At 38.3% G+C, this 16,055-nt stretch overlaps 2 long non-coding RNA genes across 2 annotated transcripts; both read right to left on the reverse strand.

Moving 5' to 3' along the window:
* On the reverse strand, window positions 356–2,457 carry LOC109230425. Its single transcript, XR_002068632.1, has 3 exons — window positions 1,704–2,457; window positions 726–996; window positions 356–621 (listed from the first exon to the last, which is right to left on the reverse strand). It is a non-coding gene; the product is annotated as an uncharacterized LOC109230425 (long non-coding RNA).
* Window positions 7,313–9,601, reverse strand: LOC109228831. The gene is made up of 2 exons (XR_002068432.1): window positions 8,933–9,601; window positions 7,313–7,556 (listed from the first exon to the last, which is right to left on the reverse strand). It is a non-coding gene; the product is annotated as an uncharacterized LOC109228831 (long non-coding RNA).

Consider the following 16,055-nt stretch of genomic DNA (forward strand, 5'->3'; position numbering starts at 1 on the left):
ATAAATAGGAACGGCTAATTGAGGATCCTTTCAATTAACCACAATCAAAACATAGTTGAACAAATAGAGATTAAACTAATTCAAATCTATATTACTTATAACAACCAATTCATCCCCAACGGGTTTCACCAAAACCTTAGATTAGAAAAGTTAGCTACTCATGAAAATAACAAAAATCACAAAAGAATTCATATTCAAAGGTAAAAGAACAAAGAAGAAGATTAAAGATTGATGCCCAATGATCCTCCTTGCCTCTTGCCCTTCCTTATGATGTTTTTCACTTCCAAAAATCATTCTCCCCCGCTCTTGGCCGGCCTCGCCCGTTTAATATAGGGTTTAGGGCTTAAAATCCCGTGTTTTGCACTTTAGTCCCTGAAATTTACGCGTCCTGCCGCGGTCCCACCGCGGTTACGCCAGGACCGCGACCAAATGACCTCTCAGAATCCGCAACACCTTCCTGCCGCGGTCCGACCGCGGTTATGCCGGGACCGCGGCAGTCCATCTCCAGTTCTGGTTTTGTGCGTTTCGCATGGTGCACTTGGCGGATGTTGTGCGATTGGCCTCTTTTCCTCCATAATTGATCTCAAAAGTACTCCATAGCCTTCTTTTATTGTATGTAACCTGCAAAGCATGAAAAGCACTAATCAGAGCATTTTGTTATCACTTTTACCATAAAAACTATACAAGAAAGTGATTCTTTAGGGCTTAATTATAGTTCAATTCACCTATTATCAGTGCACTTGCCCCGATCTTCTTTGCAAAAGGTTGGAAGAAGGAAAAGAAAAAACTTATCTTCAAAGACCACGCACTTCCGCCTCCACCAACCTAGCTTGATTATTGTCAGCTCAAATCCTTGCACAAGTAGCGGTATGGCAATGTTGGTGATCTGAGTTGGCTAAAATCATAGCCATTCTTTTTCTACCCTAGGCCAATCCATTAGTTTCCGAGTCAACCGTCTTAAGTTTAATTGCATCACTCTGCATGACAAATGAGTCACTACAAACTTTATGATTAGTATATCTCTCGACTGCAAATGTCACGTGCCCCTACACATGTTGGATCATTATCTGTATTATCAAGTTTGTAAATTGACAAGGTTTTTGATTTTTAGAGGAAAAATACATACTAGTAATTTGTACCTTAATTTGCCCCAAAAACTCATTTACGTATGCATCTTAACTTTACGAGTGACCCATCACGTTTATCACCGATTAATGTTTATCATAAAATTTTAATTACCATATACATGAAATGATATTGCAATAATTTTGAACTATCGTTATGTACAAAGTCTACCTCCTCCGATCCATTTTAATTGATTTTTTTAGCTATTTTCAGACATATTAAGAAATTCACTAAAATTGATCATATTAACCTTAATTTGTTCATTGAAAATATAACATATACTCCTAGGCTTTTTACTCCAAGAAAAATAAAAAAAGAAATTAATTCCTTTTTAATATCAGAAAAAATCAAATATTCTAGACCATAAAAATAGAACCAAAAAATTAATTAAAATGAACAAAGGGAATAAGTTATTATAGCGAGGTAGTTGTCATTTTTTATCTGATTCTCAAACAGTGCTTATTAAATAGAGTAATTTATAGTTACTTTTTAAATAGGATAAATGTATACATATTTGTAATATACCATCACGCATACAACTTAAACTCAAAAGGAAATACATTACGCTGTAGACATACATCTTTTTCGCCTATATAAGTTTTGTCCGCTCCTATGTTCCCCCATGCATTTCCACACTCTAAAATCTCAACAACCACAAAAACTCAGAGTCTCAATTCAACTTTCAGATCACAAACTAACACACTGTTTCTCCACTGAGTACTCTAATGGATGATTTAGACAATGGAATTAGCATCTGCTGTCGGCGGAGCTACTCCGGTAGAGAGTACAAACGTTTCGTATCGTATAAATTGCCGGCCGTTAACAGATCGAACAAAGCACCGGCAATCTGGAGATTGCTATGGAGAAAGATGAAAAAAGAGAAGAAGAAAATTTTTGAACGCTCCAAGTCCAAATCAATGCGGTTTACTTATGATTCCCATTCTTATTCACAGAATTTCGATCAGGGCTCATTCGTTTTGGCTGACGCTCAGGAACTTTCTAGATCATTTTCCGCTCGTTTTGCTGTTCCTTCCAGAATCTTCCCCAATAATGAATTAATTGTTTGATGGAGAATCCAGACAACTCTAGAAACTGGAGAAGCATCATTCTTTGTGTCATTGTAGTTGTCATTTTTGTTTCTTCTGTAAATATATTGTACGATATATCTAATTTGGTGTTAATTATATTATGACAGAATTAATTTAGATATGTTTTTTACGTTCTACTGCGACAGTTTATTCTAATGTTGTTGGTAAATAGGTAGTAACTTTTTTGGTAAATAAGTTATATGTACCAAGTCGGATCTAGGAATTTTAGAATATGGATGTACCACTAATAAAAAAGAAGGAAAAAAAGCTTAAGTGGGAATTGATCCTTTAAGTAAATAATTCAGCACTCAATCAAGTGTACTATGCAATCGTATTGGAGTATGGGTGCCAACAAGTTATATTAGATCAGTTTTAGGAAATATGCACATAAAATATTTAGTTTGGCGGAATGACCATGGGTTCACATGCACCACTAATAAATCATTAAATCTGCGCCGTTTGCATTGTCATTGTAAGGGACTTTTACACCATTAAATCATCTTTACCTATTGTCTCAATTAATTGCCTTATTTTTAAGATTACAAATCTCATCGCCAATAGATATTCGTTGGGTGATCTAATAATATAATTTTCTTTACAATGAAAGTATGTACTTATAACTTAAACTAAGTCATATGAATTTTCTTATAATGACTTTGAATTTTAACTTGTTAAGAATTTCTTATGATCTTATCCATGTTGTCCATGAAAGTTCTAACAATTTGCTTCTGTTATCACAAGTAAAGTTAGATGCTTTATGGATATATAGATCTTTTTTTTTTCTTTTTGCACTTTATTTTTCTTTTGATCAGCTATATATGCTTTACAGGTTATTCTGCCCCTTATCTTGACTTCTTTTTCTCATTTGATGTTGAAGTAACCCAATAAAGGCGATAAGAATATTTCATTGAGTTCCTTTTTCCTGTTGAATAGATGACAAAGCTTAGCACACAATCGAGAAATGTTTTCAGTGAATCTTTTTCCCATGTGGAAAAATTGACTGCTGACCAAAATGTAGGGGCGGAGGTAGTATTCAACAGACTGGTTCAATTGAAATCATAACTTTTGAGATGGAATATAATTTTATGTGTAACAATTAATCAAATTACAAAATATAGTAGATATGACCCATAACTTTACAAGTATAATGAGTTTAATGATAAGATGATAAGAACATTAAATATTGAATCCATAAAAGTTTAAATCCTAAATATAATCCGTCTCTGCTAAAATGTCGCACAAATCCATAAATGATCCACTGAGTTTCTTTTTGCTATAGTCAAAGGACACCATTAGCATGGCAGAGCTATCTTTAGTGAAGCTTGAACGTCCTTTGCCGAAAAATCTGCCGACTACATGGGAACAGATGTTATATAGGTTGATTCTAATTCTTATCATATATTGTGCATTTATATTATTTCTTGTATATATATATTAAATGTTGAACACCTTTAACAAAATTTTCCGACTCAACCCTTGACCATATGCAACCAAAGAACTCTTGCCTAACTTTAAGTTTAAAGCAGATTAGGTGATGGAATTATTCATTTGAAAGTCGCAATTTACATTATGTTATATCATGAGAGGCTAGCTAGCTATGGTAGTTGTAACGACACGGCCGGTCGTTTTGAGAATTAACGCTTGATCCCCTGTTAATTGTTTCCCCCGTGTCTTTTTCTGCTATTGTAATTTGTCGGAATGGTTCATTTTGAGTTTCGGAGTGTTTTGGGACACTTAGTCCGTAAATGAGAGCTTAAGTCTTAGAATTTGGACCGTATTCGGAATAGTGTGAAGACGGCTCCGGAATGGAATTCAGTCGATTCCGTTAGCTCCATTGGGTGATTTTGGGCTTAGGGGCGTGTCCGGCTTGTGTTTTTGAGGTTTGTAGCACATTTAGGCTTGAAATGGCACAAGTTGAATTTTTGGAGTTTCAGGCCGATAGTGGAATTTTAGATATCGGGGTTGGAATCCGATTCCAGAAGTTGGAGTAGGTCCTTAGTGTTGAATATGACTTGTGTGCAAAATTTGGGGTCAATCGGGCGTGGTTTGGTCGGTTTCGGTATCAGTTGTAGAATTTTAAAATTTCAAGTTCATTAAGTTTGGATTGGAGGCTGTTCGTGGTTTTAGCGTTATTTGATGTAATTTGAGGGCTCGACTAAGTTTGTATGATGTTTTATGATTGGTTGGTATGTTTGATTGAGGTCCCCGGGGTCTCGGGTGAGTTTCGGATGCTTAATAAATTGGCTTGGGACTTATGCTTTTTGCTAAAGTTGCAGCACCTGTTGTTTTCGCACCTGCGCATTTTGGACCGCTGGTGCGGAGCCGCAGATGCGGTTATGGACCTTGTCAGCTGGGATCGCAGGTGCGGCTGGGGGACCGCAGAAGCGGGCTCGTAGATGCGGCCTAGTGCCCGTAGATGCGGCCCCAGCCCAATTAAGTGGACTTCGCACCTGCGATGATTCTTCCGCAGGTGCGAGACCCCAGATGCGGTCCTAGGAGCGCAGAAGCGGAAATCGCTGGGCAGAAAAGAGTGAAATTGAGGGTTTGAGTTTATAACTCTAAAATTTGATTGAGAGCTCGGTAGAAGGCGAAATTTGGGGAGATTTTCGAGGAAGTTTGTGGGTAGTGACTCCTAACCCCTTTCTGATTTAATCTCATTAATCTTAGCTTAATTTCATCGTTTAATTTTGGATTTGGGGTGAAAAATTGAAAAAATTTGAGAAAAGTTCTTAGGCCGAATTTTGGGATTTTTATTGAGATTTTGGTATCGAATTTGAGTGATTTTGGTATGGTTAGACTCGTGAGTGAACGGGTGTTCATAATTTGTGACTTTTACTCGATTCCGAGACGTGGGCCCGGGGAGGATTTTTGGGCATTTTTCTATTTTCTTTTCTTAGCTTTGAATTCATTAGCTAAATTAGTTACTTGCAACTATATTTACGCTATGTAATTGATTTGATTAGATTTGGGCCACTCGGAGTTGGATACTCGTGGCAAGAGCGTGATTTCGGATTGATTTGAGCTAGGTTCGAGGTAAGTAGCTAGCCTAACCTTGTGTGGGGGAACTCCCCTTAGGATTTGGTACTGTTTGATATATGAATGCGTGTACGTGAGGTGACGAGTGCGTACACGGGCTATTTGTTGAAAATCCCATTTTCATTAAGTAAATATCTATGTTTTCTTTTAATTGAGTAATACTAGTATATGTAGCCATCCTGTTTAGCTTAGGAAAGCATGCTTACGTGCCTTAACTGTCTTAATTGCCTACCTGAACTCTGTGCAGCATGTTTAGAGTAAGAATTACCTGTCTTCTTTGATACGAATTTAATCAAACTGTAGATTCCCTTGTTGAAACTGTTGTTTATGTTGAATGAGTTGTGTATTTACTTTGGGACTACGCAACGATATTCGGGGAGATCTCCCTGCATATTTATGTTTGGGATTACTGGACAGTATCCCGGGAGATCCTTCTATACTAGATATTTACTTTTGGACTACGGAACGGTATTGCGGGAGATGTCCCTGCACATTTATGTTGGGACTACGGGACGGTATCTCGGGAGATCCTCTGTACATTTACGTTTGGGACTACGGGACGGTATCCCGGGAGATCCCCTGTTGCTATCTCTGTGTACTGAGTTGTTGTTTTTCAGTGACTTCAATTTCGTTGAGTGTTAGCATTTATCTCAACTGCGATATTTCACGTTGTTTTATCTTATTATATATATAAACCAGTAGGGCCCTGATCTGATCCCGTCACTACTCAACTGAGGTTAGGCTTGACACTTACTGGGTATCGCTGTGATGTACTCATGCCCTTTCATGCACATGTTTTTCGTGTGCAGATCCAGGTTCATCGTACCAGCCTCATCACTAGTTGCAGTCATTCGCCTGTTGGAGACTTCAAGGTACATCTGCTGCGCCCGCAGATCCTCGGAGTCCCCCTCTATCCCCTTATGTTCATTTCACTTTCTTTTTGTAGAGATGATGTATAGAATAGTAGAACATCTTAGTAGACTTGCGAGTTTCCGAGTTTTGGGTATTGTTTGGTACTTTTTCTGAAGTGATAACTGTATATGCCGAGTGGCACTTAGTGCTTAATGAATAGTTTTGTTGCCAATAGTTAATATTCATGCTTTTGTTTTTATTTCTGCAATGTGTTAGACGACTAGGTGCAGTCACGACAGTTCACGGAGGGAGGAACTGGGTCGTGACAGTAGTATTTTGTATTGTTAGTGTAAAGCCAAGTTAATATATAAATTACACAAGCCGAATAGGCTAAAAATGAATTCTGCATTTCTGCTTACGTAGATACACCAACATCTATTATAATGGATTTCGTGCTATTGGCATTCCTTTAGTTTCAAGATAGATTTGTAGGAGCTCAATTCAGAATATTGGTAGCTATTTTTAGAACTTCACCTCAAAAGAGACTCAGGCAGGCTAGTTATTGGTATCATACTTCTCGCCATTTTCATGAGAGTATAATTCCTCTTTCAGCCAAATCTTTTTGCTCAGAGCACCTTGTATGCTGTATTGTGCTATTAACCTATATTTTTGCAAAAATAAAGCAAAAAGTCTTATACATTAATTAGACTCATTATATTTTCTATTTTACTGACCACCATCGCTAAACCTCTATCTTAATGGACATCCTAAGCTATTTTTTAACATAAGTCTTATAAATTTAAAGCTTATCAAGTACTTCAGACTTCTCTTTTAAAAGGTATATATAACAATATCTTGAAAAGTCACCAATAAAGTAATAAAATATTTATGATTGGCCAAAGTAGGTGCATAAGGTCCACTAATATTAGTATGAACAACGAGATCTTAGTGGAATTCTCTCCCTTAACTTTAGTCATTTTTTCTTTATCACAATCCACACAAGCTTCAAAATCTTTTGCATCAAGAACAAGTAAAATATTTTTCTTTATCATTCGCTTAATTTTTCTTCAGAATATGACTAAGATGACTATATCATAACAGATAAGACGTTTTACTCATAGCAGGCTTTTGTGAAAAATGATTTCGACATACATTAAAAAAAATCATTTCAGCGATAGAAACCATCACTTAAAAGCACCAGTAACAGCATGTGAATCATAAAAAAGTTTAATAAAACCATTATGTAGTTGAAACAAATAACCAGACTTGCCGAAAAGTGAAACAGAAATTAACTTCCGTCTCATAGACGATACAGATAGTACTTTTCTAAACAAATACTAGAAAATATTTTGAAAAGACAAAATAACAGTCCTATAAATTCTTCTTTCGCTTTTAGCCTATTGCCCACCATAATACTAACTTCATCCTCTTTTGACTCCATCTGCTTGCTAGGTCCTGCAAGTCATTGGTTACATGAACAATTGTACCACTATCCAACCATCAGAAACATCCACAAGACTAGTTTCAAAGCAGACAAAAATCAAAAAATTACTTAGTTTCTTTTACAGAGCACAGTTAGCTTTTTCTTAAGACCTATACTTATTTGCAGTTCCACCACTTGGTTTCTTTTTTAATCACAACTCGAGGATCACTAAAATTATAAGACGGGCCTTGGATATCACCAGGCTTATTAACATGACCATTATAATTACCTGGATGATAAGACTGGCCATGTTTCCTTTTATGGAATTTAGGTCTACCTTCTTGTATACGAGGGATAATCAGTTGATTTGGACGAACTAATAAGGTTCACTACGTCCTCACCTTTATCCTTCCAGGTCCTCCCTTTCTCTACCACACAAATAACGATAAGCTCATTAATACTCTACTTATCTTTTGTGCATTATTGGTTGTCTTAAGCTGGTCAAATTGCTTAGGAATGGACCTTATGGATTGAAAAAATAAGAAAATCATCGGTAATGGTTACACCTAATTATTCAGCTTGGTAGCAATGTTAACCAATTTCATAATATGATAGCGGACACTATATACAAAGTCATACTGTATAATGTACATGAAATCAATCAAGCTACCTATTTCAGCTTTATCAGATTCTAGGAATTTCTATCAAATAGCCTAAAAAAATCTTTTACATTTTTATTATCCTTGATTGCACCTTTTATGCATTTAGAAATGGATCTCTTCATGATCATAAGGCTAAATTTGTTATCCTTCATCAATTTCTCATACTTGGCCTTTTCATCAGGAGTACTAGTAGTTGTAGGTTCAACAGATTTATGTTTATTCAATGCAAAATATAGGTCCATTAGCTCTAACATTATTTCAATATCCTATTTTCACTTAATATAGTTGCTACAAGTTAGAGTTTCAATTAAATTCAATTGAGTAGTCATGTTATTAACAACTATATAAGCAAACAACACTAAAGTTAGAGAGAATCATGAGCATGAATATACAAATCAAAAGAGTCAAAGACATCTATCGCACCCCTCCTTTTGGTGGACAATGCAACTGTCTCCCTTTTTAAAATGGCAAAATGGCCTCCGGACCACTTAAACTTGTACCCATTTATCAAACCCGGTAGATAAACTTAGAACTTTCTCGTTTAAACACTTCAACTCTATAAAATGTATATAAATACACACATCTGACCATTGACCATGCTTATGTGGCAACAAGGTGACTGGTGTGACAGGTGCGTGATGCTCACACTCAAAAGGAGCGTGGAAATATTTTTTAATTAAAAAATACTAAAATAAATAAATCATAAATCAAAAGAAAAGAAAAAGGTAAAGAGAAAAAAAACCAACCTACTTTCTCCCTCCCGCTTTTCACCCACGACCTCCCCTCTCCTTTCTTTTCTTTATTTCCCAGTTTCACTTTTTGCTATTGCTCCACCATTTTTATCATCTTTCACCACAAGTGCCTTTTACCACTTAGTACCCAACAAAATCAAAGATCATTTCTTCACCACAATAAAAAAATCGCCATAGGAGGGGAAGGAATAGCTGCAATGGGTGGACCGTCGATGGAGGTGGAGATGATAATAAAATCACTAAGAAAAATAGGATGTTGATGGACAAGTAAATAAGATCTATATTAGCCATTTTCTTCCTCTTTACCTCAATCTCATCTCTTACCTGTGCAAATCATAGAGAATTGCAGAGACAAATTTTTTTATGAAGAAAAAGATTATTTGGCCAGCAATCTTGCAATCAAATTTTCAAGTCAAAGTTCAAATAAATTAAATTATTGGTAAATAAGATCAAACCAATATTGATTTGCCATTCAAAGCAACGTTTGGTAAGCTCAGATCTGAAATTTTTACATTTTAGTGGTTCTTGCTTTGTTGGTAAGAAAAGGACGAAATATAGAAGAGGGAGGTAGTGGAATGAGAAAAAAGTTACAACTGCCGGAGAAAAATTTCCAGTTGAAGGTTTTCAGTGAGTTCTAAAAGGAAGGAGAAGGGGTACACACAATTACAAAGAATCTGACAAAAGATAATTATTAAAAATCGAAATAAGTGGACCCATAATTTACAAGTGTCAAGAAAATATAATGTGGAAGACATGGCAATAGAAAATATTTAATCCATGTCAACATCGATTGAATAACAGTCATGGTCGTGGGTGTTTATGTAAAGTCATTTAGTTAAGTTGAGGTGTTTAAATGGGAAAGTTCTAAGTTTATCTACCGGGTTGACAAACGAGTACAAATTTAAGTGGCCGGAGGCCATTTTGCCTTTAAAAATTAAGGAGTCCAAGGTATTCATTGCATCCTTATTTTCAGACAAGCGATTCAAAATCTCTTCCTCATGTCATTTGTATTTTTTTGAGGAATTTTCAGAAACCACTATTCTTTAGTGGCTATTAACTTCCTATAACTAACATGTACATACTTCTTATAGCTACAATTCAGTTGTTACGGTAGTGTACTCGTTGTATTCGCGCTACTATAGTCATGAATACAGTGTGATGACCCGATAGGTCATCTTACTTTTTGAAACCTAATTCTGTGATTCGAAGCCTTAAAATCATGTTTAGCCTTCCTCGATTTGCGTGCGCAGCCCATGCATCTTTCCGGAAAGCTTTTATGTTGAAAATTGATAAAAATAAGAAATTTTGCTAAAAAACTTCATTTGAGTTGACTTCGGAAAATATTTCTGGTAAATGGACCCGGATTCGTATTTTGACGGTACCGGTGGGTCTGTATTGTAATTTGGGACTTGGGCATGCCCGAAATCAAAATCGGAAGCCCCTAGCCCGAGATATCAGACTTTGTCGAAATTTGAAAGTTAAAGGCTTAATGAATTTGAAATGTTTGACCAATGTTTGACTTTTTGGATATCGGGTCCGTATTTTAGTTCCAAAATTCGGTATAGGTCCAATACCATATTTATGACTTTTCTGTAAAATTTGGTGAGAAACGAAGTTAGTTTGACGTGATACATACGTCCGGTTGTGAAAATGAGAGTTTCAAAGTTTTTTTAAAAATTCCACTTGATTTGGTGTTCAATTCGTAGTTCTAGGAGTTACTTTGGCGATTTCATCACGCGAGCAAGTTCGTATGATGTTTTTAGACTAATGTGCACTTTTGGTTTGGAGCCCCGAGGGCTCAGGTGAGTTTCGGGTACGCTACAGAGTGAAATTTGACTTGGGGAAACTTGCTGGTGTTTCAGATCTTGTTGCAGGCCTCTGATCTCGCATTTGCGACCTCTGAGGGGTTCGCATTTGCGAGCTACTCATCGCAAATGCGAACAGTAGCTGGGCCACACCGGTTTCGCATTTGCGAAACAACCTTGGCATTTGGGAAGTGAGTGTGGGGAAGGCATTCTTCTTGCGATCACTGGTCACATTTGCGAATATTTCTTCGCATTTGCGAAGATAGCAGAAGTGTGAAAGTCTTCGCAAATGTGATGTATTTCTCGCATTTGCGACATCTGTAGCTAGGTAAATATGACTTAGACGGGATTTTTGATTCATTTTTCAAATTTTCAAACTCAAGAACCCTAGAGGCGATTTTCCAAAGAACCTTTCTTCCCCAAATCATTGGTAAGTGATTCTAAACTAGTTTCTTTCAATCTTCCACTATATTTCACAAGTTTTCAACCTAAAATCTAGAGTTTCCACGGTGGAATTGGGGGGGTTTTGGGTAGAAGTTAGGAATTTGATAAATTGGGGATTTACATCTCAAATTGTGGTCGGATTCTAAAACCAATTATATAACCGGGCTCGGGGGTGAATGGATAATCGGGTTTTGGTCCGAATTTTAGGTTTCGACCAAGCGGGCCCGGGTGTTGACTTTTGTTGACTTTTTTAATAATGGCCTAAATTGAATTCTTTGCAATCGTGGGTAGTTCCTAAGGCTTAATTTGAATCTTTTGGTTGGTAATTTGCTAGATTCTATTGGTTCGGAGGCTTTTTTGAGAGGAAAAGTCGTGGTTGGGCTATAATTTTGGCCGTTGGAGCGAGGTAAGTATCGTGGTTAACCTTAGCTTGAGGGATTAGGACTTAATTGTCTATTTGTTACGTGTTTGAATGTTGGGTACGACATATAGGTGAGGTGAGGAGTACCTATGCGTTGTTGTCGGGTTATAGTATGTTGGTGGGTCTTATTCTTGAAATTGTTGATTTCCTTAATCATACCATCCATGCTTAGTTTAGTTAATCGATGTGTTGATCGTTCTTATCATGTTTACGGACTTTGGTAACAATTGAGCATTGATTCAAAGTTGAGGTTGGTATTGTGGAACTAAATGTTGAAGTAATACTTGTTCTTGTTATTTCTATGTCCTTGTTGTCATTGTTCATTGTTTTAGTGAGGGAGAGTGTTATTGCACGAAGGGTAATGTCGTGCCATATATTGAGTGTTAATGCACGAAGCTTATGCTGCCATATCGTGAGTGTTAATGCACGAAGGGTGATGTCGTGTCATGTTATGAGAGAGTCAGTGCACGAAGGGTGATGTCGTGCCGTTTCTATTGATTCATATGGTAAGGTTGAGAGTAAAAGCACGAAGGGTGATGCCGTGCATTTTTCTTTACTGTGTTTACTCGTTCTTATTTTTTCAAGGTATATCGGTTGATCAAGTTCTTATTACTGTTGTGATTCTTTATCTTGTGATCCCCTCAGCATGACCCCTTCCCGATATTACTTGTCTAGTATCTTTCATTGCTGTTATTTGTACATATATTGTCAAATTGCACAGGTTTATTTGTGTGTGTCTTGTCATAGCCTCGTTACTTATTCGCTGAGGTTAGACTCAACACATACCAGTACATGGGTCGGTTGTATTGATACTGCACTCTGCACTTCCTGTGCAGATTTTGATATTGGCCCCAGTTGATCGAGAGGCATAGCAGCTCGGACCGGATCACTGGAGACTCAAGGTTGATCTGTCAGCGTTCATAGACCTTGAAGTCCCCGTCTATCTTTTCTGTTTACTGTTTTTTTCGTTCAAACAGTTGTATTCCTTTCAGACTGTACTTGTAGTAAATCGCAAAATGTTCGTGAATTGTGACACCAGATCCGGGTAGTAATAAATGATGAAGTTGTTATAATATTCCGCACTCGTTATATTTTAGTTCAGCTTATTTACTGTTGTTTACTGAGTTGAATAAGATTTGGCTTAATAATTTTCTAACGTTGTCTTGCCTAGCAAGTGATATGTTAGGCGCCATCACGATCCCGACGGTGGGAAATTTTGGGTCGTGACAAGTTGGTATCAGAGCACTAGGTTTCCTAGGTCTCATAATTCACGAGCAGGCTTAGTGGAGTCTGGGGGATCGGTACGGAGACGTCTGTACTTATCCCAGAGGCTACGGAGTTTAGGAACAAATTTCACTTCTATTCTTCTCTGTTGTGCGATTTTGTTCTCTCATTGCTAATTGAACTCTTCTACTCTTGCTCTCTCGCAGATGGCGAGAACACGTACCGCATCATTATCTGAGTAGCAGCCAGAGCCACTAGTGGCAGCTCCTACGAGGGGCAGAGGTCGAGGCCGAGGCCGTGCCAGAGGCCGAGGCAGGGGCAGGCTAGAGCCTGAGTAGCAGCACCAGCGGCTGGGCCTCAGGTGAAGTTTGATGAGGAGGCTCCAGCCCAGACCGTTCCAGCAGGACCAGCTCAGGTCCCAGAGGGGTTCATCGCCACCCAGTGCTTCAGGACGCCTTGGTCCGTTTTTTGGGCCTTATGGAGATTGTAGCTCAGACTGGCACTTTTCCCATGGCACCAGCCGTCTCTCAGGCTGGAGGAGGATCACAGACTCCTGCTACTCACACCCCGGAGCAGATGGCTCCCTAATATCAGACTCCAGCAGCTTAGCCAGTTGGAGTGGTTCAGCCGGTTGTTGTGGCACAGGCCGATGGTGGATCAACTATGTCTTTTGATAGCTTATTGAGTTTGGAAAAGTTCACCAAACTCTTTCCAGTTCACTACAGTGGTCTACCTTCTGAGGACCCACAGGATTATCTTGACTGCTTCCATGAGGTGCTGCGGAACATGGGGATAGTGGAGACCAATGGGGTCGATTTTGCTGTGTTTCAGATGACGGGTTCCGCCAAGAGGTGGTGGATTGATTTTGTATTGACCAGACCAGCTGGGTCACCTACTTTTACTTGGGACCAATTCTCTCAGATATTTCTTGAGAAGTTCCTTCCTGTTACCCTAAGAGAGGATTATCGCAGGCAGTTTGAGCGTCTCCAGCAGGGCAGTATGACCGTCACTCAGTATGAGACCCGTTTTGTGGATTTGGCCCATCATGCTCTTTTTCTACTTCCTACCGAGAGAGAGAGAGAGAGGGTGAGGAGGTTTATTGAGGGACTTGCTCAGCCTATCAGATTGCAGATGGCTAAGGAGACTGGGAGTGAAATTTCTTTTTAGACGGCTGCCAATGTTGCCAGGCGAGTCGAGAAGGTTCTAGATCAGGGGAGTGGTCAGGGGTCTGACAAGAGGCCGCATCACTCCGGTGGATTCAGTGGAGCCTCATCTGGAGGCCGAGGTACGTTTGGTAGGGGCCATCCTCCCAGGCCGTTTCATTCGGCACTCCAAGCATCCCATGGTGCTTCAGGTGGTCGTGGCCCTCATATGCATTACTCCGACCAGTTAGCCTACAGTGCACCGCCAGCTCCTATAGTGCACCTCCGCTCTAGAGCTTTCAGGGTGGTTACTCGGGTCGACAGGGCCAGTTTCAGGGTTAGCAGTCACAGCAGCCGAGATCCTGTTGTATTTGTGGTTGTGAGCATGTGATTTTTGCCCTATACGAAATACTCCTATAAAATCCCATGGAAATAGATTTTCTGTTAATTATCTGCCATTTTTAGGAATTTTTGTAGAATTTTCTTAATTATTTGCATTTTTTTGTGCATGTTCAATTTTTATTTAAATCATGAAAAATACCAAAAATATCATGCATTTGCATTTAGGATTTGTTTTTACATTTTTAGAATTAACCGGTAATTATTTGTTTTATAGAAATTTGAAAATCACAAAAAAGAATGGCTCATTTTTACATTTTTGTCTTTAATTTTTAGTTTATTGATTTTTTCTCTTTTAATTTAGAATTAAATGGTGTTTATAATTTTTATAATTAGTTAAATAGTTTAATTTCACATTTTTAGATAATTTAGGATTTTTAATTATTAGGATTTTTTTTAATTAAAAAAAAAAAGAAAGGAAAAGGAAAATAAAGAGAGATTTGAAAAAAAAGAGAGGGTGTTATAGGGTTAATTTCACAACCAAGTCTGACCAAACTAGCTCAATTCACGTCCACAACCCAAGCCCAAACAATTAATCCACCAGGTCCAGACCCACCTAAAGCCAAACGACCCTGTTTTGGTAACACTTGATCACAGCCTTGGATTTTAATCATCCAACGGCTCGAAACTCACAGTTCACTTAGTATAAGACTGTCCGAAGACCGGACCCCCCCCTCCATCAGACCCCTCNCCATCAGACCCCTTTCCTCACTTCATCTCTTTTCTCTCAATTAACAAACCCTAGCCGCCTCGTATTCCCACGCCGCCTCCACCACAAACCACCGCCGGAAATTGCCTCACGGCGGTTCCGGTGGTCCAATCTTCCCCAAAATAACACCCTGAAACCCCCTTTACATCCTCAATCCATATCTCCAGTCCTCTCCCTTCGAATCATGCCCGAGCTTTTTGAATCTTAAATTGAAAGTCCGTACCAAAAACTTAACTGTCCGAGAACTCACCAAATTAACACCATGAATTCCCCATCCCTTCCTCATCACGAATCTCCAATTAGTTTTCCTCAAATCATCGCCGAATTATTCGAATCTTAGATCGAAAATCCGGCCAAAACCCTATGTGTTCCAAACCACTCCAAAATCACACCTCACCTTCCTCACACCCCTCTGAGCCCTAAACTACCGTTATTTGCCAAAACCTCTGCTTTGGTTTCGTTAATTTTGAACCAATTTCTGGAACCCTAATTTCGCCCTTGGTCTCTGATTTGGGTACGCGAAGAGTGGTCCTTTGGACCCATGACTTACATCAGCCGATTGCTTTTGACAAGAGAAATCGATTGATGTTAGTTTAGGTTCATTTTACCCCATCAAGTTGTCCGAGTTTATGACTGTTCCCAAGCCTTTTGGGTATTTTTCTTTCTATCTTTCTTCTTTCATCTTTTCCTTTTGTTTAGATGGCGTGAATTAGGTTTGAATCTCAGCATGTGTTATTTTGTTGTTAACTGTGTGTCTGATTTGTTTATGATTATTAAATTGTCCAAAGCATATTCACTGATTAGGTTTGATAGGTTTTTCTTTCTTTTTTATAAAAATTGCTGATAGTAATAGGTCTTTTCTGCTATGAATTTGCTCCATGTTTGGTTTTATTTTTTGTTATGAACTAAGCTAGGTCTCCAAAATCTGATACCTTAGGTTAAATTGCTTTATTTTGTTTTGTTCATCATGTTT

Source organism: Nicotiana attenuata, chromosome 7, assembly GCF_001879085.1.
Source record: "Nicotiana attenuata strain UT chromosome 7, NIATTr2, whole genome shotgun sequence".
Lineage (NCBI taxonomy): Eukaryota > Viridiplantae > Streptophyta > Magnoliopsida > Solanales > Solanaceae > Nicotiana > Nicotiana attenuata.